At 37.0% G+C, this 13,101-nt stretch overlaps 1 protein-coding gene across 1 annotated transcript in view; it reads left to right on the top strand.

Moving 5' to 3' along the window:
- The window catches only part of LOC149425427 (proton-coupled zinc antiporter SLC30A2-like), a 60,096-nt gene that overhangs the window by 735 nt on the left and 46,260 nt on the right, over positions 1-13,101 (top strand). The window lies entirely within an intron of this gene.

Here is a 13,101-nt window from a genome sequence, read left to right as displayed (position 1 = left end):
AGACAGTACTAATAAATCTAAATGAAACATGAAACACAGTGACACAGAAAAATTAAAAGGTAACAATCACAAATGGGAATCGAACCCAGGATCTCGGTCTTAACAGGACAACGTCTCAACCAACTTTTAACAGCATCTGAGTATTATCTTTTTCTTCAATGAATAAAATTATATTGATAGGTAAAAGTTATTAAAACAAGTTAAATCCGTAAAATTGTAATTATTTATGTGTTTTACTTCAATTACACCTTTTTAAAATTCACATCTTCCCAGATTGTGCTTTCTGCGGTGTAAAAGTGGGAACTTTAGATCACATATTTTTGGTTGTACTTCTATAAACAAATCTCTTCTATCAAGCCTTATCTAAAATAACCTGCCCTCTATTCAACATCTCATCTCTTCTACGTCATTGACTCCAATCTTCCAAGAAATTATGAAATTTGTCCATTTAAAATAAAATTAATATATAAATTCACCTTCCCTCTCTCCATAGTTTGAAATGGTTGCCTAAAACACCCTTGAGAGGTGAAAGCCAAACACTTATGAAAAATAGCTTCAATTACTTATCTAAATAATAACAGTCAGGTAAATGTTTACCTTATGAAACAATCTCTTTGCAGCCATTTTGGATTTGGGTTTAAAAAAGTTTAGTTTCAATCTAAATATGCACAAATTACTTAAATAACCCAAATGAAGAACCTAATAATATATTTTGTGCATGTAAATAGTTGTTTCTTGCAGTAATTGTTAAAACAAAGTGTAATTTCCATAATCTGTGGTTAAAAGTGCGGCGGTTAGGTAAATAATTACCAACTGTGTTCAGTAAATGTGTTTGGACTTTGTGTAATAATCTGAAAAATTGATGTCATATTGCAGAGTAATAAATTATATTTGTTATTACTTTTAAAAGTCTCAATAAAACTTATAGTAATGGTCGCCAGAAGTATCCTATTATCTTATCACTATTAATATTTTATTAGTTTGGTTGACTCATTAATTTCTACTAATAATAATACATTATGAAGGCTTCTAGTACAGTCTAGTTGTGGAGATTTTTAGAGCAGTGTAGGTATACCCATAGATTGGCGCTCTAAAGGGAGAGTTCACAGCGTCAGTAGCTTCGGTGACACTGCGTCACTGCGGTGAAGAGCTAGTCACTTCCGAAGTAAACTCCAGTCAATACAAAATCGTCGACCTACTTATCGTATCTTGCTCATATAACTTTTATCTAGCTTAACTAATATTTTATCATATAATAAATCAATCTCTTGTGACAGATTTGGAAATCTATAAATAAACCACTGCAGCAACGCCACATTACTGACGCTGAGTCAGTATCGCTGCATTTAAATATGCTACCATACACTTGTATAGTGCACAATACAGTCATTCTCTCGCAACGACACTATTGGAACTCTATCTTGAGACTTAAGCACAGTTCAGCACAACATTTTTGACTTCAGTGAGGGTTCACAAACAGATCTGGAATGAGACTTTTTGCACAGTCTATGTGTGCTGATAGATCAAAACAGTCAGGATTATAGCCTAGTCTAGAGGCATCGACAGATTGGCGCTGAGCCTTTTGTACAGTCTGGGTCTGATATATTCGGTATGATATATTGCCGCTCTTAGGCTTATTTGTAGCACTTAGATGCATCGACATAACGGAACTGTGAGACTTATTCTATACTACCCGGCATTGCTGGGGGTTATCCTTAGGAGATAGACATATACCATCGTGGACTTTTCTGTAGGCCTTTTTAAGATATACAATTCCGTAGTACATTATTTTGATGTATCTCATAAGGTTAAGCCAGCATTAGCAATGTAGTGCCTAAAATATAATTTTTGGACTTGATTATAAAACATGGACTTTCCTCTACTTTCTATAAATATGATATGCATGTATCATATATGTAAACCTTCCGGAAAAAATTCTCTAAATGATAGTGAAAACCCTATCAAAATTCGTTGCGTAGTTTAGAAGAACTAAGCGCACAAACAGACAGACGCGGATAGCGATTTTATTTTATACTATTAAGAGATGCACTGATTGATCAGAACTGTGAGGTTTTTAACAGTTATTTTAGGTGTTCTCATAGATCGACTCTCCAGAGCTCCGAAGGCTAGGAACTGGAATCAGAACTGCTGCACCTCAAAAGAATCTTTCGCCGCAGTACATTTATTTTCTGTTCATTCAGTTTTTACGTTCGCCAATACACAATCGATGTGTGGATATTGAGACAGTTGTTCTTGTAGATACAGGTGTTCCCAATTTGCACAAAACAATTTACTTAGGCGTAAAATAACATTTTCTATGTATTCCATTTCCTTATTAGCCAAATAACAGAAAGAAACAGGTAGGTTCGTATGCATTGCATGCAAATAAATTATGGTCTTTAAAGTAATATAGATAACGATAATGACAAGTGATTTATTATTAAAACTTAAGTTTGAAGTGAGTTAGTTACGCTTGAAGTTATGGAAACATCAAACTAATTTATTGATGCCGATGAAATGTTAACGATTTGATTTTAATCAATTTGGAAATTAAAAAAATAGACATATTATTTTTAAGGAGATTATTGCTTGTCTAGTGGTGTTCTATATCGTAGGACTACTGCGGGGTAAGAGGGGACTGCGGGCGGGTGTTCGAAACTATTACGGAATCGGCTTGAACCACTATCGGTGAGCACAAATACATTTAAACGTGCGCTCTTTAAAATGGTTTGCCTGTTCTTACCTGAATATTTATGTGTAAGTAATGTAATTATATGATTTGAAAAATCTTTAGAATTAGGTTATCAACTAATTAGTTAGGAATTAATCTTTATTTTTTTTATTTCAGCTAGTCAATAATGAGTGAATAATACTGGGGCTATCTCTTTACAATAAAGGCTTCATATTTATCGTGGTTTAGGTATTGTAAAATACTTTAACATTGAATGTAATTTTGTCTCCAAATTACTTGTTTTCTGCATTATTAATTACGTAATACAATACAAAGTAATTTATGCAATTCACAAGTGTTTCACAGCATTTATTGTAACTTCTATATGTTTCTTTGTTTGTCCCGTACGTGATCCTGTACCAATCATCCGATTTCGCTGAAAATTTCAAAGTTTGTTCTTATTAGTACCAGACGTGATTAGAGAGCAGTTTGAATGGTAGAAGCAGTCGGGGACGCTCAAGAAAGACTCAGCACTGGAATGAGATATGGAGTCAAATTAAAATCAACATAATGTAGTCTTTTAAGTATAACAATGTGTATTTAATAATACTACGTGAAGTAAATGGTAGACAAATCGGAGATGCCCGAGGAATACACGAATCACATGATTATTTGTGGTACAATGAAACGAAGAAAGAGGTAAAAGGAGAATGTATGACTTGAAAGTGAATGGTCGAAGAGATCAAGGACCTCCGAGGAAGACATGGCACGATCAAGTGAAACAAATACAATAATAATAAGTACTCTAGAATTCACAAACTTTACCGTTTATTTAAAACAAACCATTTATAAGTCCCCGAGCAATGTCGGGTAAACGTCAGTTACCAATAAATAATATGTAACAAGATGCTTTAAAATTCTGATAATCGGTGTAATTAATTCAAACATTCCACTGTTTATACATAAATGCAGGGAAATATCCTAGATACTCGGTAGTATGTTCTTTTTTGTCCTTTTCAGAGAATTTTTTTCTGTTTTCAAACGGTTATTTGATTAAATCGATAGATTGTGATTTCCGCAACACTTTTTGCAACATGAAAGTAACAACGGAGAAAATGAGTAATACAATTCTTTTATGAAAACATATCAGTGATTGATTTCATAAGAATTACTTACTCATCATAAAAAATCAACCTGTAAAGAACAAGTTTTTTTACCATTATAAATCGGTCCGGTCTGACCGGTCGGTGGCCGAGTTGACATCGCGCTTGGGTCCCACTCGGGCGTAGTGTGTTCAATTCCTCGGCTGGCTAAGTCCTCCATCACAACACAAGCAACATTTTCAGCTTACCGTGGTGGTAGTAGGAGATTTTCAAATATTGTCAGGTTATTCGTAACCCGGGAATGTATGTCATTCTTTTTAAAAAATTAAAAATAAAAATGTAAAAAATCAGTTTAAAATGTCTTTTAAAGCTAAAAAAAAAAAACAATTTTTTGTTTTGGTTTTTTTTTTGGTTTGGCTGAGGATTGAACCTTCCTCCCCAAGGAAGAGTTAGCCTCCTTAGTTAGCCGCTTTACCGACCTTGCCAGATGCGTATCGTTTAGGACTGACATTTATTTCATATATTAACTGCTGTAATTTCGTCCGATTTTAAGAGAAATGCATATAAGTCCGTGTGTATATGATTGACACCAACAGCTAAAAGAATGCATTGTCAACTACAACGAGTCTATTTGTCGAGTTTCAGCTTGATCGGATGTCGGGAAGTGGATTAATTTCCGCATCCAAGATTTCATTCATTCATCAACCAAAATAAAAGTGAAATTCAAAGAGATTTATTTAAAACACGAATAATCTTATACAAATAAAGTGTTAACTAATGATGACCCACTTTACCAATTTCTTCTTCAATCACATTTCTTATTTTTTCTCAATGTTTTGTGATGAAACAGTTGTAAATAAATATTGACTTAAACAATAAGAACTTCCTATGAAGCAATTCTATTTTTGTTGTTATGCAAGCAAAAATTGCATATCTCGAAAACAACATCCATCACAATTGATTACAGTATTTCTTGTTATATAAATTATTATTAAATTGTATTGAATAACAAATCTTTTGTTTACTGTTGCGTGTCATAGAATTCAGTACCAATCATTGTAAATTGTCAATATTCCAACAATTTTAACATCTGATTTTCGTGAATGTTGTAATATGACCGGTTGGTGGCTGAGTTGGTATCGCTTCTGGGTCCCACCCAGGCGTAGTGTGATCAATTCCTCGGCTGGCTAAGTCCTCTATCACGACACCAGCAACATTTTCGCTTACTGTGATGTTAGTAGGAGATTTTCAAATGTTGTCTGTATTGTATTTGTAATATTGTATTTTAATATTGTATTTAATAATATTATATTTGTAAAATTGTATTTTAATATTGTATTTAATAATATTATATTTGTAAAATTGTATTTTAATATTGTATTTTAATATTGTATTTTATAATATTATATTTTATAATATTATATTTGTAATATTGTATTTTATTGTAATATTCTATTTTCTTCATAAAAAAAAAAAAATAAGAAAAAATATTTGATGAATTTTTAATCTCAATTTTTTGCGATTAATGTGTTTTATTCAAATTGTTTAAAAACTAATTTTTTTATTAAGAATTTGGAGCAGATTTTTTTAATATTATTACTTTCATAGATAATAAAGGGAGATTTGGCATGGTAGCGCGCCGACTGTCGCTGAGCTATGACCATAAGCATTTATAAGTGTGTAGGTAGAAACAAAGAAGAGGTGCCACTGAGCGATGAACTATGGATGGACAATGTTGGCGAAACTTTTGTGTGTACCGTTTCATGCTAACAATTGTTAATGAACCATCTCCCTTGTTTCTATTGCCTGTGATGACGGCTCCAGTGTCGAAATTTTTCAACATATTAAAATTATTTTATATATCTATCTCGTTCCAGAGTGGAAGATACATATCGTGTCCTGTTCAGTATCCCCCCTGTTAGAGACAACTATACAGAATCGAAACGCTACTTGAAATGGCGTTAGTTATGTAAGAGCCACTGTCTTTGTCCAATTGGAACATATGTAAAGCAGCGAGCCAGACGGAATGCCTGCCCTGTTCCTTAAAAGGTGTTCTGAAGCATTAACCCCGGCGCTCTCCAAATTATTTAAACTCACTCAAAAGTGGAAACGTGCCAGATCTTTGGAAAAGGGCGATCGTCCAACCAATGCCTAAGAAGCGGGACCGCTCCGATCCTTCCAATTACGAGCCCATAGCCATCAATTTCATAAAAAGGTATTGGAAAGGGTGGTTAGTAACACGTTGCTCACATACCTTGAGAATAACAACATCTTAAGCGATCGGCAATATGGATTTCGTCGAAACCGATTTTGGCGATCTGCTCGGGTATGTAACGCACATTTGGGGGCGGTACTTGGAATATTTTGGAGAAACTCAAACCATCGGGTTGGATAACTCCCAAGCCGTTATGGGATCCACCCAACCCCGCGTAGATGGATTGCGGACTTTTTCAAAGGATGAACAATTTAAACCGTAGCTGACGGCTCTTCTTGCTCTCCGCATCGAATCAATGCGGGGTGCCACAAGGATCTGTGCTGTCGCCGACGCTGTTTTTGCTGTACATCAACGATCTCGTTGCTTGTGCACCAATTCATTGTTACGCTGACGACAGCACCGTTCACGAGGGTTATCTTTTTGATAAGCTCCCTTCCAATCTTGATGTCCGTACAGCTTAGGAAGCTTTGAGATAAAAAAGTTGACAACTACCTCCAGAAGGTTCGTGCCTGGGATAAGGCCAACCTGGTCAGTTTCAACATCTTAAAAACCCAAGCGTGTCTGATTTCGGCAAAGAGAGAGATCAATGATTGTCTGGTGCAATTTGATGGAAGCCCCCTCCCCAATAAAGACTCCATTGAAATGCTTGGAGTAAGTATATCAGACCCGCTCAAGTATCAGGCCTTTATGGAAGCCCGAGTAAATCTAGCTTCCAAGAAACTGGGCATTTTGTATAGGGCTAGCTTCTTCAGTAGTAACAGCTGCTAATCCTATACAAATTTCAAGTACGCCCAACAGTTGAATTTCGGAGTCACCTCTGGGCTGGAGCCCCACAATACTTGATAAACCTACTTGATTCTGTGCAAAGGAGGGCAGTCCGTCTGATTGACAATCCATTGTTAACACACTTTGATCGGGTTATTTTTTCGCCGGCAGACCGCTGAAAACGGGCGAAAATAAAGGTACGGCACGAATTTCTTTAATTTTATTTTAAATCGCAATATCTTTGAAAATAATGGAAATATTTTAATAAAATTTTCTACATACTAACTCAGCATACCCAAGCTATAAAATTTCTAGCCGAAAACCAAGTATTATTTCTAATGCAACTTAATAAATCGAAAACAAAGTCATTGTTGGGTCATTAGGGTTCAATTTTTTAAGTATAAACTAGGTTTCAATTTTATAAAATTACAAATTATTATATTTTCACCAAACCCAAATCATTTTAAAAACAAAAACAATTGCCACATCTCTAGTATCGTCAGAGTAACACATTATTACCCATTCAAATACCAAGTGTGCAATTGCCCCTCGCACGGTACAGCGGACCAAAACCATCGGAACGTGCTAATAATATTGGTTATTTTTTAAAATGAAATTTAAAATAATCACTTAGCGTTGAATGCTTCTTGTATTGCTCACGTAATATTCTTTATTTTTTTTCACCATACATTATTAGGTTTAAGTTTCTAATCACCTTTATATAATCAGTTATAGTTCACGTCTAAAAATTGTTCATCTAATATTTCATTGTTCTTCCTCCATATCACTTTCTTCAGAATCACTGAACTGTAATGGCATCACTGACATTTTTCTCCTACAGGGAATTTCTTCACTTCCACTAGATTCTTCACTTTCACTATGGAATTCAGGCAAATAATTACTGGAACAGGCAGATAAATTATCTGCGACGATTTCGTCATCACTTTCGTAATTGTCAGAATCCATTTAGAAAGTTTTGAAAAAGCAAATATAAATATTATCTCTTCGGAACACAACCGTTGGACAATTTGCTTTTTAAAAACTGGCATGCACTTGTAAATATTTACTATGGTCCGCCTAACTGTGTTTGCCGATACCTGCTTTGTTATATGGGTTCGACACTCTCGGCTCGCTCGCACCTAGGAGTTGAGTGGGTGCGGAACAGAGAGATTTGTTTCGGGTTTCATGGTCATAAAAACCCTCATTCCAGGAATTGAATTATTAGAATAATAGAATATGTTATCTAAATTACTTATTTCGTTGATCTTCAAACGCAAGTTTCAGATGTTCAATAATATAGGTTATTTTAATTGAAATATCGATGTACACAAAAGACTCCAAGATAAATACAAAAAAAAGACTTGCATTGCAATTTGATAATTATGTACATATAGTTGGAACCTTTGCAAAGAGATTGGTACATAATATTCATATAAAAAAATTTCGGATAATTTCATCTTTTCTGCCATTGAAATGAGGCGGGCGCAGAAGGTAGAAATACCCTTCCCGACGTTAAGCATCAATCGACCAAACGGGTAGAACTACCCTTCCTGATTAAAGTGTGTTAACAGACCGATTGCCATCTATAGGTATTTTGATGAAACCTACTCTAAGGAGCTAGCAGCATTGATCCCCAGTGCACCGGTGTTTGTACGTGAATCTCAACGTATATGACCTGAACACTCATTCACCGTTGATGTTGGCTTCATGAGAACGGGCCGCTTCTTCGACTCGTTTTTGTGTAAGACGACTCGTATGTGGAACGAGTTACCGGCATCTGTTTTTCCTCCTTCCATAATCCGGGCCTCTTCAAGACCCGCATTAATAAATCCCTTCCTACAGCCCCTACCTTAATCCGCCTCACAACACTGCCCAATCAGGTGAATATAGACGGTGACGCTCTTGTGAGGTGTCACACAAAAAAAAAACAGTGCTGCCAAGTGTCAAATATAATAATTTTTTTTATTAAGAAATTCGCTTTACAACTAAATGGAAATTAGTATTTTAAGTAACTTGTAAAATTAGAGTAGTAAAAATTTACATGGTTGATTGATAAAACCCTATAACAATACGATATTGACTAAATTTCTATGGTTATTAGGCGGCGTTGGGCGTTACATCCGAGTACGGTCACTTCCTTTGGTTAACTGTCAATATACACAACTTTTTGAATAACGTCATTCGTTATGCAAAATTGTGTAGGATTGAAAGATGTCATGTAAGCGATGAACTGAACTTGTTCAAGCTTGGAGAAACGAAATTCAGAAAGTTTTTCACTTGACCTCTTTGACTGATTAACTCTCTTCTTACTGTCAAAATGTACATATATGCGAACTTCCCATGTATACACTATTAAGTGTTTTTCAATTGGACATTGTCAATTTAATTCTTATTGATGTTTGACGTTTAGGAGTGTCGATCGGTAAACAATACCTGCCAGTTTTGCGATTTCTTATTTATTTTGTTGCCAATATCGGCTTGGTTATCAACACACCCAATGAGCACAACCATGCTCGGGAAAGTGATTTAAAATCGTTGTCAGTTAAGCCTATCTTTTTTTTTTATTTTTATATTTACTCCACACAGGAGGCCCTGAAGAAAATAATTTCCCTCAGGGCCTATGTCATCTTTGGGGATGCTGTGTGGAGGGTCTTTTTGTGGAGAGGAAGGAGTGAACATGGGTCTTGAAGAGTCCCATGTTGTAGGAGGGAGGAAACACAGAGGCCGGCAGTTCGTTCCACAGCCGAGCTGTTGAACTTAAGAACGAATCGTAGAAGCGACCCGTTCTCATGTGACAAGTGTCAACTGTGTACAAATGTTGGGCGCGCGTTTGGCGTGTATCCCGACTACGCACCGGTGCCGAAGGGATCAATGACGCTAGTTCCTCAGAGCATCTTCCATTGTAATACCGATAGAACAAGGACAGCATACCTACCTGACGCCTGTGCTCTAAAGATTGCAGTCCGTTTGTTAAGATTGGGGAATCTATCAAACGGACCGCCCGTTTCTGCACAGAGTCAAGGGTTTTTTTCAGGTATTTTGGGGCTCCAGACCAGAGATGGCTGCCAAATTCGACAGTAGGGCGCACTTGCGATTTGTACAGGGTGAGCAGTTGTGTACTATTAAAGTATCTGCGGGCCCTGTACAGTACGCCCAGCTTCTGAGAGGCCAACTTTACTCTGGCTTCGATGGAGCCCCCGTACCTGAGCTGGTCACTTATAGTTACACCAAGCATATCAATGGAAGGCCTGTTCGGAAGATTGCTTCCGTTGAAGGAGACTAGATTATCATTTGGATCCCTTTTAGACGTAATCAGACAGGATTGGGTCTTTGAAACATTAAATTCGACGAGATTATTTTTACCCCAGGAGGAAATACTCTCGAGATAACCGTCCATTCTCTGCTTCAAAGCCCTCCGAGCCGTTGGAGTTTGTGTGCCCTGTGGGGGCTTATCAAACAAAAAGCTATCATGAACTGTACTGTCATCCGCGTAACAATGAATCGGTGCAGATGTCAAAAGGTCATTGATGTGCAACAAAAACAAAGTCGGAGACAGAACCGATCCCTGTGGGACGCCAGCATTTATGGAGTGCGAGGAAGAGGTGAAACCGTCAGCAACCGCCTGAATCGACCTATCCCTTAAAAAGTCAGCAATCCACGTACACAGGGATGCGGGAAGTCCGTAAGAATGCAATTTGTTGACAAGTCCTCGGTGCCAGACCCGGTCAAAGGCCTTGGATATGTCTAGTGCGACCGTTTGGGTCTCACCGTGACGTTCCAGGCACCGCCCCCAAACATGCGTCACATACGCGAGAAGATCACCGCACGAGCGGTTCCGCCGGAATCCGTATTGACGGTCGTTGATAATTTTGTTCTTCTCGAGGTATGTGAGCAGTTTGTCGTTGATCACACGTTCCATCACTTTGGACAGAACTGATGTGATCGCTATGGGGCGGTAGTTGGCCGGGTTGGAGCGGTCACCTTTCTTGGGAATAGGGTGAATTACCGCTTTTTTCCAACCAGAGGGCACAGTGCCACACTTCAGGGACATTTTGAAGAGCTTTGTCAAAACTGGAACTATTTCCGCAGCACACCTCTGCAATACCAGGGCAGGTATTCCATCAGGTCCACTAGCTTTGTTAACATCGAGCCCCCGTATGACGTGGAGTACATCCCGATGCCGGATCCTCAGCTTTTTCATATAGAAGCCGCAGTGAGGAACCGACGGCGGAACAGCACCCCCGTCGTCGAGGGTCGAGTTTTCCGCAAACATTTTCCCTAATAGGTTAGCCTTTTCGGTGGCGGTGTTTGCTAGTGAGCCGTCAGGTCTGGTAAGAGGTGGCAAACTGGGTTTGTCCAATATTGCTAATTTATCGATTAGACCTCGCTAGACTATCTGCTCCGTTAAATATATGACTCCATTGACCAATTCATTACTCTTTCATTACATTACTCCAATGAATAATGGATTCCGGAAAATCTGCTGCTAATTATTAACGTATTTATTTACAGTGAACAATTTTATCTCTTCTTTTTAAATACATCTATTTGAATTTCACTTTTGTTTTCGTTGATGATTAAATGCAAATCACCAAATGCACTTTCCGACATACGATCGAGCTGAAACTTAGCAGATAGACTCGTTGTTGATATGACAATGCATTATATCAACTTTCCATGGCAATCACGTACATGAACGCGGGCATATACAGGGTTTTCCAATAAGAGGTGTTATTTTGATATTCAATCGTAAAAGATCAATGGTTTCGTTGCTTGTGTGGCACGTAGCACCGTCTTGTTGAAAGTAAACGTTGTCCAGATCAATACCATCCAATTCCGGCCATAAAAAATCATTAATCATCTCTCGATAGCGCAATCCATTCACCGTAACTGTTGCTCCAGCCTCATTTTCGAAAAAGTAAGGTCCAATGACTCCGCCGGACCATAAACCGCACCAAACAGTCACACGTTGAGGATAGAGAGGCTTTTCAACAATAACTCTTGGGGTTTCCGAGCCCCAGATGCGACAATTTTGCTTGTTGACAAAGCCACCGAGGTGGAAATGGGCCTCATCCCTCAAGATGATTTGCATTTGATTCACTCTAGTGAATTTAAATAATTTCAATGCGTTGTTGAAGCGTGTATCGATCCATTTTTATTAATGGCGTAGTTTCTACTTGTCAAATGTCAAAAAATGACAGCTTCAAAAGTAACATCTACCGAAATACCAGGCTTTTCAAAATGACACCTCTTATTGGAAAACCCTGTACATATACAACCCTGCAAGAATCCTTCAGAAATATCTTCTGGAATTGAATTCAAGCTAAAAATTAGCAAATTAGCCATGTGCATTTATCTTTTTAATGCTTGACATATTGCTTACACAGCACAATACAGATTATGCAGTTTGTGTTGTTAACGTTATTCTAATTTTATTACATTTCTGATTAAATTCATCTGTTTATAATATAACCATACCGTGTAACGTTCTGCCTGTAAATATTTAATCACAGAAATATAAACAAAAAATTACTTGAAACTTCTTGTCTTGGAGAGAGAGCAGTCCAAATAGACAAATAATATCGTTATGCTAATGTTCGTACCACTAGTTGAAAATAATGAATGCAATTAACGGCATGCCTAACCCATCCCATCCGAAGTTGTTTTGACTGAAGTTGTCACAGCAACTGAATTAATTGTTGTGCAAACTTGTCCTGAATTTATTGATTTAGTAATAATGACTTGTAGGAATATGAGTTTTTTTTATTAATTTTTTAATATAAGACAAATTCAATTAATTTTTAAAAGTAATTAAAAAAAGACGTAAGACGGCAATGCTTACTACAATTCATGTACAAATAAACATTTTGTCGAGAGGCTTAAATTATAACGGCTCGGAGGGAAGGCTTAAAAACTCGGCTTCTAAGATAGCCACCCTAAATTGAGGCGGCTTGAACGGAATGAGTTAAATGAATCGATAATCATCTCTTTTAAAGATGACGCAGAGAGGTTAACTTTTATGTGTGCCTAACAAGTACAATCGTGGAAAATCCCATGCACTTTTATTTATACTCCGAAAGCGAGGACTTCTGCCTGTCAGAACTCACACGAACAATAGAGCGATTCTGCATCGACCATCGTAATTTTTTACGTCACTTACAGACAGTTTAGGAACTATTTTTTGACGCATGTCACAAAATAGTAAAACTGTCTCCATCACCTTTTATACTCACTTGTACCTTTTAAAATATTAATAAGCATTATTTGTTTGCGCCCGTACATATTTGAATATTAATAATTAGTTTTGTCCATATACAAACCCAATTCTTTCAAGAAAGGCATACAAA

The sequence above is a fragment of the Hesperophylax consimilis genome, chromosome 3 (assembly GCF_061612785.1).
Source record: "Hesperophylax consimilis isolate HC1 chromosome 3, BYU_Hcon_1.0, whole genome shotgun sequence".
Lineage (NCBI taxonomy): Eukaryota > Metazoa > Arthropoda > Insecta > Trichoptera > Limnephilidae > Hesperophylax > Hesperophylax consimilis.
The sequence above is the reverse complement of the archived record's forward strand: the minus strand, read 5'-3'. Positions and strand labels throughout refer to the sequence as shown.